General features: G+C 34.8%; 1 long non-coding RNA gene across 1 annotated transcript; it reads left to right on the forward strand.

Moving 5' to 3' along the window:
• Positions 1–318: 318 nt before the first annotated feature.
• On the forward strand, positions 319–10,255 carry LOC114281585 (uncharacterized). The gene is made up of 4 exons (XR_014340756.1): positions 319–680; positions 772–839; positions 9,674–9,737; positions 9,874–10,255. It is a non-coding gene; the product is annotated as an uncharacterized LOC114281585 (long non-coding RNA).
• Positions 10,256–10,844: the final 589 nt, after the last annotated feature.

Below are 10,844 nucleotides of genomic sequence, written 5' to 3' on the forward strand. Positions count from 1 at the left end.
TACTTCTTTCTTTTCTCTCTCTCTTTCTCACTCTCTCATGCCTCTGCCCTCCTCCAGCTCTCTCTCTCGCCTTTGTCTCCATCATCGTCGGGTACGGGAGCATCACTGCCATCGCACACGAGCACCACCGTCACTGCGTATGCGATTCCACTTTGATCGACTCAGCCCTTCCTCTTTGATCTCTCTGAAATTATCTCTAGATCGACCAAGGATCTCCGGTTTGTGCATCATTTAATTCAAGTTTGTGCATCTTGCTATTGCAAAACAAGCTTTAGAGTCACAAATCAAGATGAATATAGCTCTTGGTGCTGCAACATATGAACATGCTTTTGCTTGCTTAATAAAATTTGCTCATAGCTTGGAAGCAGTCAAAATAAATGAACCAAATAAAAACTTCCAGAGATTTTGAATGTATGATTTTCCGTAGTTTTAAACTTTAACTCAATCTAATAATTTCATCAATGCTTTTCCTTTTTAGATTAGCTTCACTGGCATTATCCAGATTTTCCATCATTTTTCTCATATTTACTGGTGCAGGCTTCATTGCAATGTATGCTACACTTGCCAGCCGAGATGTGGACTGTTGTTTGATTCCAGAATCACCCTTCTTTCTGGAAGTGGTAGTGGATGTAATAGATATTGGTGAACATGTTCTTAAACTCGTTAATTTTCTTGTTTGGGTAAGCTAGCTTCATTTGGTACTGTTAATTCTGTTGAATTGCATGCATTTAAATTCATGAATGTAATGAAATATTAGTGAATTTTTATCAGAAATGTTGGAAAAGGCAATAGCAACTCCTCCAACTGTTTCACCAATATGGTGTTCCCCATTACTTGAGGTATGTGTAGAATTAAAATTAAAATTCTCTACTCAACTTTTTGAATGATCCCATTGAATGAAATTTCTAACTACGCTAGTTCTACTATATTTGAAGTCCTGTATAGGAGTAATTTGGGTATGTATAACTGTGTCATATATATGTGTGAATATATATATATATATATATAACCACTACAACAAAAAAGGTCTATGGTGACGAAAATGCATGATGAAAAAATATTTCGTCTCCAAATATACATGTTTTAGTGATGAAAATAAGATTTCATCTCCAATCGTACTATTTTTAGAGACGAAAACAAAATTTCATCACTAAATGCTTAAAATAAATAAAATAATAAGTGATAAAAAATTATTCATCTCTAAATTTTAATTTTCGTCACAAAACAAATTCCTGCCTTAAGAAATTTTGGTGGAAAATTTGGACGCCAAATTAGAGACGAAAATTTTTGTCATCATTGTAAAAATTTTCAAAGACAAATATAATTTCGTCTACCCAAATCACTCTACCCAAATCACTTCTCTTTCGCACTCTTTCTCTCACTCTCTCACCCAGTCTCGTCTCTCTCTCTCTCTCTCTCTCTCTGGTCTGAGCTCGTGAAACCCTCTTGCCGATGTCTTCCTTGCCTTCTCACATGCACACGAGCACTGCCGAAAACCCTCTCTCTCCGTTCGAATTGCACCACCAGAAGCCCTCTTCTCTATTCGTTTTGCTTCACTGATGCGGTACCACCGACACCCTCTGGCCTTTCCTCCCCCACCCCCACCAGCTTCGGTTGACTCAACACCACAACTCTCTCTTTTCAATCCAACCAAAATCTCTCTGATCTCTCCATCGATATGTTTCAGGTAATTCAATCTTCTTCTTTACCCCCTTAATTTCTCAATTTCTTCGTTTTTTTTCCCCCTTGAATCAGATCAATCTCTCTCTAGAAGATAGGCTATTTGAATGTCTACCTATGCATTTTGATTGTTTGGTTCAATTCCATAGAACAAAAAGGTAGGTAACCTGATATATATATATATATATATATGTATGTATGTATGTATGTATGTATGTATTGTGGGGAATATGTATGCCTATATTTCTGTATATGCGAGTAATCATTCGTGGAGCTGCATAACCCCACTCAAAATTGGGATTTTTTTTCTTTAGATATATATATTTATGCAAAAGTTTAGGAGTTTTAGAAATTTAAGGCAGTGGAATAATTAGAAAAATTAAAATTGCATTTTTTAATTGTTGTGTGATTGAATCTTGGATTTGGAGAGTGATTTGTGGAGGGAAAATGAAAGTAAGTGGAAAAATGAATGAAAGATAAGATTAAAATAAAATGAGCCGATTGTATGAACAGTGTCTAAAATTAAAAATTAAAACTTGGAGCTTTGTTGAGTTGTTGTTGGTGGTGCTTTCCCCCCCCCCCCTAATTATTACATAAACTATAATAATAGTTTGATTTTTAAATTTGACTTTGATAAAAGGAAAACCTCAATTGTAGTCGTCTGGTTATGTGATGTATATGAGGCAACTAATAGATTTAATTATTGTTCTTTGTTTTTTTGTCATGTCTTCTTGTTGTTATTGTTTATGTATGTGTCTTTTGTGTTAATTTTGTGTTTTTGGTTATGAAATTAGTTTATATGATTTTCGTTATACACATTAAAGTTAGGCTTACCAGCTTTTTTATCTTGACATTTTTATCATTGTTTAGATTTCAGATTGGAATTGATGTCGGTACTACTTTCGTTCTTTCTTTTGCCATTCAAGGTGAATCGTAATCCTTCATTTTCATACATGCAAATATGTCCTGTTTATTTTCTTTTTTCCATTTTGTATAAGAATTTCAAGTGGGCCTTACAATTTTGGGTGGTTACTCCAACGTTATGTAACATGTGTATGTGGTGTATTTGTTATGACAAAGATGAGTGTGACTTTCAAAGGCCATCTGGATTGTATTTCAGGATTAACCGTTGGAGGTATGGATTTGACTTGGTGCTTTTAGACTTCATTTATGGTGCCATGAAACCATCTTAATTAAATCCCTTTTCATTTCTCTTGTAGGTGGTTTCCTTTTTAGTTCCTCCTTTGATAAAACAGTCCATGTATGGTCTCTGCAGGTACATACCTTACAGTGAACATTTGTTGAATTTGTTCGTTAATCCAACTAGCATCAAATTATTGCTTAATGGTTTTATATTCTTTGTGGCACACCCTTTTGTAAATAATGTAGAACCATTTCAAGCTTATCAAAAAGTACTTTTTCGGCGCTCCTCTTGTTAACAAAATCTATGCTAAAAACATGAGTGTAGCACCCAGAAAATTTTCTTGCAAACTTCTGTTACAAAATATTCTGACAAAGTATTAAAAAAATCTAACTAAAATAAAATCCTACTAAAAAAGTAAACACAGTTTACTTCCCATTTAATGAGGCTCTAGGAGGGGTAGATTGGGTGCAGGTTCAACCACAACCTCAAGGTTAGTAGGCCAAGTTTAAACCATTGAAACTAATATATTGGAAGTAAAAAAGTTCAATTATAAATTTGAAAAACCTTTTAAGTTTCAAAATTTGATTACTTGTAGCATGGGTCAAGTTTTGCAAATCACTATTAATTAAATCATAAATATGATGGAATGAATGACTTATTTTCATTTTGCAGTCTTGTAGTTTCCTATTTAAATATCCTTTTATAGTGAGATTCATTAGTGGATCTACCCGTTGTAGGATTTTATTCACTTGCATACATTTATGGGTCATGAGCATAAAATTACAGCTATAGTTTTCACATATGAAGAATAACCATTGTGCATAAGTGGTGATAGTTGAGTTGGCATTTACATCTGGGGTATTACTGATCCATTTGGTCAAGAACCAATAAAGAAACTGTTTGAGCAAAAAGATTGGCGCTATAGTGGTATTCATGCCCTTGCCATTTCTGGAACTGGATACCTATATACTGGTAGTGGAGATAAGTCAATAAAGGCATGGTCAGTGCAGGTAATGGGCTTATACTCATTTTGTGACCACTCTGGTTACACAGTAATTTTATTGCTTTGGAATCTAAAAATTGAGGTTTTGTTTAATTTTTATTCAGGATTACTCTCTGCCCTATACTATGAATGGGCATAAGTCAGTTGTCTCTACTCTAGCAGTTTGTAATGGGGTTCTTTATAGTGGAAGTTGGGATGGAACTGTCCGGTTATGGTGTCTTAGTGATCACAGTCCTTTGACAGTATTGGGGGAGGATGTACCTGGGAATGTGACCTTTGTTTTGTCTCTTGGTACTTATGGGGATGCTCTTGTTGTGGCTCATGAGAATGGGTGTATGAAGGTTATGTATTATTTAAACCCTACTTAACTTGGTTATATTTGGTCATATTTCTATAAGCACTAGTTGGAAGTTGGAACTGCTAGGGGAATATAATGACACAACAACAGTCACATCACCTAATGTCCCTCAACTCAAGTTATTCATGTTGCATAGTCACCAAAAGTTACCAATAAAAGTAGCTATGATACCATGCAAGAACTATACGTCTCAAAATGTGTGAATTGGCTTGTAAAATAACTTGGAATTTTAATTCTTATGTTTGGAGTATTTGGACTAAAACTCTGACTAATTTTTTTAGTGAAGGCCATCACTGGATTGGCATCATACCAGTGCACTACAAAATGATAAAGAGTTACTAATTAAATTTAGTACCACGCAATCATTTTCTTTCCTCTTTGTTCTTTCAGATTTGGAGAAATGTTGTGCTTCTGAAATCCAAACAAGTTCACAATGGTGCCATTTTTTCTATTGGAATGGAGGGGAAGTAGCTTTTTACAGGGGGTTGGGACAAGGTTGTTAATGTGCAGGTAAATTTTGTAGTATATTGCATAGATTCTATGTCAATCACCCTTCTAAGTCCCGAGCTTTTTTTTTTTTTTTTTTTTTTTTTTTGAATTGATTGCGTTGTTGATGCTAACCTAGATAAGAAACTATGCTATGAACCATTGGAACTTCCAAGAAGTTTTTTTATTGAATTTGATACTTTTCTCTCTTTTTTTGATGAATAAATGTGATGCTCTTCTCAAAGTAATATTTATATTCTTTTGTTTAATGTTTTCTCTAATTTATATAATGTGGAATTTGGATAATCTGCATTTTGTTGAAGGCTCGTGAGGTTGCCTACTGATTTTCAGGAACTATTAGGGGATGAGTTTGGAATAGATGCCATGAGCCTTGGATCTATTGCCTGTGATTCTGTTGGACGAGCTGATAGAGTAATTAAGGTATGCTAGATCTTTTTCACTTTGATTTTGAATTTTAGTTTTAGTTTTGTTTTCCTAGGAGATTTCTCTAAGCTTTCTTGACAAATATCGATACAAATGCTATGATTTTAGTGACTAAAAGATTAAAAAAAACAATAGCTTTGTGTCCCTGTGAAACACCACATCCTTTAAAGCATGCATCAATTTTAGCGAAATGAAAATTCATCAAAAGTTTGATATGGATGTTCTAGATAATACAAGACCAAATCAGTGAGGCTTCACTTTTGTCTCTGTATACCAGTCATTTAGCTTCGGGTTTGGTAGCTGAAGTCTTGCAATATATTTGCATGATAGGCTCTCTTACTTACAAGTTAGTTTCATGTTATCTCGTGAAAATCTCTAATTTGGTTGTCTAGTCTAAAGGATATGAATTTATTTAATTTAATTGAGCATCTAGCCGTTGTTGTTATTGTTTATGTATGTGTCTTTTGTGGTAATTTAGTGTTTTTACTTATGAAATTAGTTTATATGATTTTCATGATACACAGCTAGCCGAATGGGGATTTACATGACAATGTGGAGACCCAACACCCACAGCCACTTGATGTCGATATAGAGGCACAGAGAGAGGCAGCACCCTAATCTAGTGTCGGTAAGATGCTAAATTTTACTATTAAAATGAAATTCTATATTTTAATATAATGTGTACCTGTCACATTTACATATAGTGAGATTTGTTATTATACTTATATAATAATTATTGAGTAATATATCATGTATCCATGATCATGTCAAATCATCATTGTAAATTTTTTTTCCCTACTCAGCACAGCAAGTTAATATATATATATATATATAATTTAGGTAAAAATAAAGTGGGTGGTGAATTCTCATCATTCATTGCGTTCAAGCCAATAGTTACAAAATTATAATGGATGATTCATGTTTTTGTACTTCAAAATCTTCATTGACAGTGTGCCAGTGTAATTTTGTTTTAACTTTCCTGCCCCCTTAGTGGCCCAATGTTATTATAACTTTAATATTGGGATCTATCATGATTTTCTCGACTTTTTATGCTATTATAATTTTATGTCTATAGTTGTTAACTGGGTATTTTAGCCGCAAGGAAGCATATTGCTTCATAATAATGTATTTGGGTTGTCTGCTTTTCTTTTTTTTTCTTTCATGTAGTGTTGAAAGCTCTTTCATCTCAGTAGATTTTATTAAGATATTAAAGTTACCTATATTGGGGAGCTTTGTTTTTGAGGGTTGAGTGAACTTACCTCTAAATTCTCTAGAGTGTTTTCCTTTTATCTTGTTGTGAGTTGATGGGTTTTACCTTATGTATTGCTTTGGTTTTTGTTGTCACGCCCCACTTTTTATTACTCGGAGTCATTACCAAATTCTTTAACTTAATTCAATTTCAGAGATAACATGCGGAAATAAACTCATACATTCAATCCGTAGAAGTGATTAACAATACTCTCATTCGTATGCAAAGTAAATATTACTTGAACTAACTTAATAAATTGCCCTTGGGCTTACATCATTAAAAGTACAAGAAGAAGGGTGTAACCCTTTATAACAATGGCATTCCGCCAACATAACTGAGGCCCCGTGGCCAACAAATAAGAAGATCCAAAACTGGTAGCACACCCTGCTAAACACCTGAAAAAGATTCAACAACGTGGGATGAACATATAGTCCAGTAGGGAACTCAACATGCTCCTTAACAATAACAACATTACAGATAGCTATGATCATGAACACCCATTCTCATACTAGAATAATAATGTGACAGTTTATACAAAATATATATATGAATATATATATGAACTTTTCTTGAAAACAATCATTTAATTCACCGCTATAAGCGATTTCTCCTTCCTTTTTCCTTTCATTAACCCCCGTTCCCAATCTTTTATAACATTAACAACTACTTAGAAAAATAGATTCATTAAGCCCGTTACTCTTCCATTTGCCACACATACAACAGATGTGCCTTTTCAAAACATGTTTGGCATTTCAATGCAATTCCAATTATATCATAATTATCCATGCACACCTCTATAAAAAGAGAACAACTCAACTACATACATAAAATCAATCAATGAGTCAACTCGTCCGTCCAACACTGTAACAAATACAATCCACAATGTTTCCAGATACACTGAAACAATAACAAAACAACACTGCACTACTAGCTATATGCGTAGTAAGCCAAATATACACTTCTCACCACAATCTACCAGTTTACCAGGCGCTAGCTGGAAGGGTATGGAACCTTAGATTATCAGCGCGTCAGTTCTCCAGGCGCTAGCTAGAAGGGTATGATACCTCTGATTATAAGCGCTGAACACATAAGTGTGTGGAGTCCATCCCCTATCTTCTCACACACACTGGAGTACAACCCCTCTCTTCTCCCCAACCGGTATACAAATATAATGTAATTCAGCATTTCATTACATATGATGTTTAATCAACAATGGTGTAATACATACACAACAATTCAACACAACCTTATCATCCTCCACCGATGACCAAAATCTCCAGATGCATGCATATTATACATCTATTAACAGACCCAACTAACATGAGATTACAAAACTCACCAACAACGTGAACATGGTAGTTAAAGCTATACCCCACACAAGTGTGTTCAATACTCAAGATACAACATTCCAATTTTATTATACTTGTTTCAAAATACCTTTCCCATTTCACAAAATGAATTCCACTTCCTTTGTTTTCACAAAAATCATTCCCATGGACAAAAGCCATACTTCATTTAAATTCACTACATTCTTTTCAAAGCCATTTCAAACTAATTATGCACATTAAGTCATAAACAATAAATTAGGGTCTTTCCTTCCTCTTTCTCAATATTGACCAAAAAGGCCCAATTAACATCAACAAACAACAATAACCACAATTAAGACTCAAAATACCTAAGTATTTTCCCAAAGATCAAAACCCCTCAATTAATTTATTAAATCAAATAAAAGAAATTAGGGTTTCCTCTCCTTTCAACAACTACATGCTAATTAACACTCCAATTAGCCCAAACCACAACTAATGATAATAAACCCAAATTCAACAACCAACCCCAGGTTCAGTCCCAATGATTTTCACAAATCCAACATGATACCATTTTTATGCAATACAAAAACTACCACATGTCTATCTATAGACGAAGTATTGAAAAGAAACAAGGAGAATCCCTACCTCGAACGAAGAACAAAAATAGAGAAGATGACCCAAAATCCAAGTGCTCCAAATCCACTATTTTTCAGATTAGAATGAAGCCCAAGCCGCCCTCTATCTTTCTTACAAAGAACTTAAGATGGATTCACACTAGAAGTAGATGAAAACCTAGAAAGAAGATGAGTTTAGAGAGAGAGAAGTCGGACCTAGGGTTTGGAAACTAGAAGAGGATGAAAAGACTGATCAAAACCCGCTGCTGCCTATTTAAACTGGACAGGCTCGCTCGAGCGAAGACCTGGTCGCTCGAGCGAAGACCTGGTCGCTCGAGCGACCAGAAACAGGAAAGCCTCGCTCGATTGAAGAAACTCTCACTCGAGCGAAGAAACACTACTCTCAGGTCTATACTAGACGCAAACACTCGCTCGAGCGAAGAAACCCTGGCTCGAGCCACCAGACACAAAACTCCACGCTCGCTCGAGCGACAGACATCTCGCTCGAGCGAAGGACTAAAAACCTGGGCAGCAACCACCTGCTCCCAAACACACCCAACCTGGAACGAACAAGTCCAAAACATTCTATAACTCAAATTTAAAGAATTAAAGGACAGAAACAAGTTCAAAACAACAACCGGAATCCACGGAACTAAGTCCGAATACTACAACCAAAGGAGAAAGAACCGGGATCGCTATATTTGTTGAGGGTTGAGTGACAATAGGCGTGGCTCCCCATTGGAACAAGCATGTGACTTCTAGTTTGAAAACTACTTTGAATTATGAATTTTTTCAACACTTAAGCTTGAAAATAGGCCATTGATGGACAAAATAGTGAAATATGAACAACAAGGCCCAGAAAAATATTATGAACACCTCGAGAGGAACCAATGTAAATTGTAAAAACTCATAGAACAAGCACAAGACTTCCAATTTAAAAACTACTTTGAAATTTGTAAATTTCCAACACTTAAGCATGAAAATAAGCCATCGATGGGAAAAATCGTTAAATAGGCACGGAAAGGTCTAGAAATTATCATGACACCTTGGGAGGGATCAACATAAGTTGTGAAAACTTACAGAACAATCATAGGACTCTCAGTTGGAAAACATTTAGGCTTAAAAATACACCATTAGGGAGTAAAATCCTAAAATAGTCATTAAATCCTAACATAAGTTGTGAAAACTTACTGCTGTTGTGGGTTGTTGTTGTTGTAATGCTCTTCATTCATTAAACCCCTCAAACTGGGGTAAGTTGACTTTATCAAACTAATTTAGTGGAACTAGCTTCACTTTATCAGACTAATTTAGTGGATGTTGAACCTGTTTACTATTTTTATGCATAAAGATAGGCTTTGTTAATTTCATTATCCTCTACTGCAATCTAGGCTTTCAGAACAAAGGAGAAAGAAACTCCAAGCAAAGGAGGCTGAATTGAGGAGGAGGGAGCAGGTACTTGTTTATACTAATTAAAATTGTGGCTTCCAAATATGTTTTACCTAGAATTGAATGGCTATTTTTTTAATTTTATTTTCATGGACACTTGGTATTAATCTTATTAGTTTTTCATTTTATTTATATTATGCAGGATGTTTACATGTACTTCCGTGGCAGTGGCAAAGCAGCAGAGATGAAGCGTGAGGCTGCAAAACGGACAATGATGGCTGCGCTGCCATGATTCAGAAAGATTCTTTGGTTTGATAATGCTGAGAGAAATCGAAACATTCACTATTTTTTTGCACTTGTGCCTAGTCTAGTATTTATAAGCCTTCATAGAATCTTCTTAAAATATGTATGTGAAAGACAGATTCTGACAAACAAGTTTAAGTTAGGACATGTTGTGGTACATATGTCCTTTTTGGAAATTAATTTGGTTAGTCCTGTACTATGTATGAAATGAAATTATTGACGTTGGATTAGACTTGGTTCGTATGGAATTTGTATTATATATAGAATTGGACGTTTCTTTTTAATGTTTTGGATGGTTGGAACTAGAATGTGTGCACGTTGTTGAATGCTTGATAATATATTTAGCGTTGATGGGTTATATTGGGTTATATTGAATCCTGTGTTATGTACGTACAGGTTGTATTAAACATGGATGTAGGTTGTTTAGAATTTTTTTGGAAAAAAAAAAAAAACAGAAAATATTTGGCCACCAAATATTTTGGTAGCCAAATACATAGTTGGAATTATTTGGCTACTAATAATTTAGTAGCAAAAACATTTGGCGACTAAAACATTTGGTAGCAAAAAGTAATGAATAGTTGGTTAAAATTTTCATGTAGAGCTTTTAGTGACTAAAAAATTAGTAGCCGAAATGTCACTATTGCCGACTAAGTATGGATTCATAGCCAAATGTTAACTTTCGGTGACTAATTCTTTCGTAGCAAAAAGTAACACATTCGCCGACCAAATGAATGTTAGTAGCCAAAAGTCACATTCGGCGATTAATACTTTAGTGGTAGAACCATACCTTTTCCCGACTAAACTAAGATTAGTAGCCAAATGTGTACACTTTCGGCGACCAAATAAATTTTAGTCGCTATAGCGACCCCG

Source organism: Camellia sinensis, chromosome 1, assembly GCF_055761805.1.
Source record: "Camellia sinensis isolate YWXY chromosome 1, ASM5576180v1, whole genome shotgun sequence".
Lineage (NCBI taxonomy): Eukaryota > Viridiplantae > Streptophyta > Magnoliopsida > Ericales > Theaceae > Camellia > Camellia sinensis.